This window comes from Diadema antillarum, unplaced genomic scaffold (genome assembly GCF_040938485.1).
Source record: "Diadema antillarum isolate AM-2024a unplaced genomic scaffold, OU_Dant_1.0 scf00000082, whole genome shotgun sequence".
NCBI lineage: Eukaryota > Metazoa > Echinodermata > Echinoidea > Diadematoida > Diadematidae > Diadema > Diadema antillarum.
In genome coordinates, this window is record NW_027270971.1 from 527,525 (window position 1) to 532,780 (window position 5,256).

A 5,256-nucleotide genomic window follows, 5' to 3' on the forward strand; every position below is an offset into this window, starting at 1 on the left:
ATCCATTTTCACATTGGTGTATTCCCCCTCTACAAAAAAAAAGGACGTAAATGACTTCTTCTTTTTTTTTTTCCTTGGGGGTGGTTAAGACTCACCTTTTCCAAAAAATACGTACAATGACTAGCAACAGTGTTGTAACGACACTCAGGAGAGTTTCCATTATGAATATCGCTGCACGGTATCTCCTGTTAAGACCTGTGGAGACAGTTTAGTAGAGAACTTAAAAATACATTATTGTGTTATGGCATCAGAAATTCACGATTTTTTTTTTTCATTGAAACATTTGGTGGCATCGTCGACATAGTGCAATTTGTCAATCAGTTGCAATGAAAACAACTCGACGGAAGAATTGCACTAATTTAACTTCATTTTGGGTGGAACAGAAGGGAGATCCACAACTCAAATTTTGATTACAATTGTGATCGTGTCATCAGATTAAGCTCAAAATTGATTAAAGAATTCACACTGTAATACAAACACTCAATTCATTATAATGTTGAAGTAACAAAGTTACAGCTGGCTGTTTTTATAGCTAAGTTTCTGTTAGAGGGTATTCATAAATAATCTTAAAAAAAAGCTTTGCTGACGAAATGCAAGAGAAAAGAATATGAGACAATGAAAAAAAAAAAAGGAAATGTCTATAAAAAAATGGAAAGAATATGCTTAATGTTGTGCCTCCAAATGTTGATTTAGAAAAGCTTTGTCGCCAAACACCAAATCCTCTAGTATAGATCATGCGATACTACATGCAAAGTCTTACCTCGGCATTTCAGTTTCACAACGTGGTTCGAAGGGCAGTCAGTGGTGTTCATAAAACAACTTTTAACTTTTTTTTTGTAAGATAATGAGAAATCACTTGTAAAGTATGAAGGACCATACAACTTCTAAAAGGAAATCAAAGTTTATTTGAAGTAAATCGAATGTGAAATGGCTGAGATAATCAAAAGCAAAGTTGTCCTCATAAGATAAGATATGGGTCCCAACTGACAAGCTAAGAGTTAAGTTTGTTTTGTTTCGTTTTGTTTCATTCACTCACCGTGAGCACATGACAACTGCCTAAGCCCGTTCCCTGTAAAAACGCTAGACAGAGTCTCATTCCAGTATTGCTGTACCGCTGGAAAGCCGAGCTGTCCGCAGATCCAGTCAGCAGCCATGATGTTAAATCCTTCGGGACACACGTATGTGTCTGTTTCGAAGACCACTAAGCCTTCCCGAGGTGAAGTTCCATTAACCAGCTTCACCGATGATATTTCTTGGAAACGAAGATATACAATCATATATAAACATGTAAATAATCATACAAAAAAAAATATTATGTATGTATATATTATATATATAATATAATTTAAATACAAAATGTGCGTTTATATAGATATAGATATAGATATATGAAATATGTTAATACACTGCATAATATTTGTGTATATAAATATTTATCTATAGTTAACAGGTCAAGTATAATATGCGTTGTGAGTGATTAGATTTCATCACGTGATCGTGCATAAATTTCGGTATAGGGTAAATTGTCTATTACACACTCGGCGATACGCAGAGGGCGGGGGTGGGCAGTACTACACGGCTGTAAACATGATTATCGTTAAACTCCGCATGCATAAAAAATTAAGTAAATTGTAGTTTAATAGTAGCAACGTCTGTGCTTTAAGACATAGTTTTGACCCGTCAGCATGTATATAATTGTAGCATTATGCCAGGAATAATTAGGATTTTTTTAGCATGATTGTAGCATGTTAGGGCCTATCGAGAAGTCTATTTACTGAAATAATTAGTGCATATTCTATTGCCGCCCCTGGACTGGACGAATAGAACTCCAAATACAAAATTAAATGGCATCACGCAGTTTTATTTCAGTACTTGTCGTTCTATAATCCAGTATAGTGCATATCCTAGAGCAAGCAATTTTTGAAGAGTCTGTTCGCAAAAAACCGATAAGTCCATATTTGCCAAATGGAGATATTTGCGATTAAAGGTCAAGAAAAATAAAGAAAATAATAAAGAAAATTTTTTGCTTCTTTTGACCATAACTTCAAAAATGTACCCTTATAAGTAGTGACCAGTATATCATTTAAAAGGTGTTATTTTGTACCTTATGACAGAGACCGTACTTCAAAATCTTCAAAAATGGACCTATCAGTTTTTTGCGAACAAACTCTTCATTTGTATGATATGATATTATCTTATATGTTATCATAATCATGCCTTTGCAAATACAGTGTTCGTGCAAATATACTCGCATTTTGAATTAGAATTGAAATTTGGGAATTTGGAGACTCACGGAAATCAAATAGAACTTTGTTATTTTGAGATCTTTGCATTACATGTTTACGGCCAAGAAACTAGATTATTATAAAACTGTATGACTCTTTTTCCATTTAGGGTTAGCGTTTGCTTTTTTTCACTTGAATAGAAATTTTGGAAGCATATCAATAAGTATTCTGTATATAATGTGAGTTCATTGCTTCCTCAAGTTTCTTTGTAAAGTTTTTCTCAGCTGTCTTCACCCGGAGATCTGCGCAGAATATTCATACAACCCCCCCCCCAAAAAAAAAAAAAAACTTTACAAATCAGTTTATTCAGCTATAGCCGCCATTTTTCATACTTATAAATAAAAATACCGTCACTGTCATTTACGCGCACCAAGTTTAATGTTAATATTATAATTTCTTGTACCATGTTTACTCTCTAAAAAAAATCGAGTGAAAATATTCACTCTTGAAAGAGTGAATACAAAAAAGAGTGAATGTAGAGTGAAATTGGAGTGAATTTAGAGTGAAAATGTTCATTTTCACTCGTTTTAGAGTGACGTCAGGGATCACTCCAAAATCTTCGAGTGATCCCTGAGGTCCCTGAGATCCCTGAGGTCTTTTTTGTATTTTCTTTATTTTCTTTTTTGTATTCACTCCTTCAAGAGTGAATATTTTCACTCGATTTTTTTAGAGAGTACAGTAGACAAGACGGAGTTTCTCATATCTACAAAACTGGGTCACTGCACGAAACTTTTTCGACACTTGAATTTCATATTTTTGTTTAGTATATAGTAACATCCCTCCATGGTTAAATTCCAATGGCATATTGCATAAGAGAATGATAGGGAATCGCCATAAAATGAAGCTGTGTTCAAGATTACATTGACAAGCAGCGTTAAGTCAAACCACAAAATTTTACAACTTCAATAGTTAGAACGCTTTAAAGTTGTATGTGTTTTATTTATATCAACATACCAATCTTAAAAGTCAGCCTGAGTCGCATAATTTGAATGACTACAGTTCAAAGATAAACCGAGAAACAAAAGTGTAAAGTATTTTAATTTATTAGATCTATGCAATATTTTCATCCCTCAACTTCTTCCTTGTACATCACTTGTATATAAGTCTGTAGATGAATGTTCACATTCATTCACCGTCATAATATTAGTATGAATCTGATTCTATAAGTGACTTAATCTTCATTTACTTTATTCATTCTTTTTTTTTCCTTGAACGTATGAACAACAGTAGGCCACAACCTACGGCATTACTTACCCTCGCAACAGTTCACGCTAATGTTGAACTTCACTGGATATTCATATATATGTTATCCGTAGCTCTACCTGATGGGCCAGTGATGAAGTGATAGATGATTTGGCGTGGTTCACGATCACAATCACAAGTGTTTTGTTAGATAGTTCATCAAGAAATTGAAATCCAATAACTGTGTGATTATCTGACTCAATTTCAGAAAGAATTCGACGTCCATGAGGTGCCTGGAAAACCCAACTATCGCCGTTGGCAAGGCAGGTTTCATCACACAATATCTCCTGCTGTATTGGCATTCCCGAACAGTTTACAGTGAAATCTGGATGGGATTATTTGAGAAACGGAAAGGACCAAACTAAAGTCGACATGATCAAGGGGTATTAATCTTAGAATTATAACTGCGCCGGAGAAAAAAAAAATATAGCCGTTGATCCTTGTAAATCATAATACTTCCCGCTCGTAAGAAAAAGAAATGGTGCAAAGTAAAAAAAAAAAAAAGAGTTTTCTTTCCTATTTCGCATTATTTTCTCACTTCATTTCTTCTATTTGTGATATTCACAACACATTGACTTTAAATTAATCCTTCTTCATCAAAAGTGAATTGCTATAAACGGTGGATATTATGTAAGAAGGCATTTCTATGAGCTGGTAACATCCAAATTTGAATGGTCAAAACAAGGAGAAGTCTTGGGTTATACGTAATTTCTGCATTTCTTTCTGTATTTGGGATTGAAACTTGGTTGTTTAAGTGATCAAAAGTTACGTGTGAATATGTCGTGATAGGAAGGAATGTTTACGTACAAGTAACCCGAGCTTCTTGCGTAGAAAAGGCGAGGTACGGATGGTGAATGATGACAATGGTACCAACAAACAAACAACCAACAAAGGTCATCCGTCTCTCCATCGTGCCAATCCAATATACTAGTAGATCGCGCATCGGTTGAAGATCTGAAGCACAGAATAGCGCTGGCTAACGTATAGATTCACTCCAGAGGAAGTTGGGATTTACTGTCTGAATGTGACGCTGGTTACCTTATACTTCTTGCGTTAATGTACCAAAACGATTGCACTTCGCATGCACGCCTGCTACGATTCTGCGCGAAAATCTTTGAAAGCCTTCGTGCGCACAGTGAAACTGCACAACCATGTGATGGCCAGTCCCTGGAAGTGAGTGAAACTGAATGTGTATCCAAATGTAATTGAATTATTGAAGTGATTATCTCACTATCGTAATTGCCCGTGTTTTCAAAGGAGCGACGAAAATAGGATCTGGAATGCCCACTTAATAACACTTGTTTGTCGAGTCCCATGTGTACAAGAATGATGAATAACTATATTCTAAATTGCAATTTGTTGTGTAGGTTGTTCATTTCGTTAGTTTTATTCGATTACTTTCATTTCCGTGACCGTTAATGGTGATTGAATACGTAAGAGTATCCCTGACAAACCAGATAAGGAAATAACAGCGCACTACTTGTCCAAATAATGCACGAAATAGATGTAAGATAAGTATCGTATATTTTTTTCCGACATTCGACAATTCTGACTATTTAAAGGTTTCTGCAACTTTAACAAAACTCTAAAGTCAAGCAAATTGTCTAATCAAGTTTACGATAAGTCATGATAAATATATTGGCCTATATGTACAGTTGATTATGCGTGTATGGATTACAATAATTGATCTGATTATTTTATCAAATGAGTATAGGGGCTTAGTTAACGA

The 5,256-nt window shown here is 34.8% G+C and overlaps 1 long non-coding RNA gene across 1 annotated transcript; it reads right to left on the reverse strand.

Moving 5' to 3' along the window:
* Positions 1-1,111: 1,111 nt before the first annotated feature.
* LOC139717755 (uncharacterized) lies at positions 1,112-4,514 on the reverse strand. The gene is made up of 3 exons (XR_011709998.1): positions 4,335-4,514; positions 3,540-3,852; positions 1,112-1,252 (listed from the first exon to the last, which is right to left on the reverse strand). It is a non-coding gene; the product is annotated as an uncharacterized lncRNA (long non-coding RNA).
* Between the last annotated feature and the right edge of the window lie 742 nt (positions 4,515-5,256).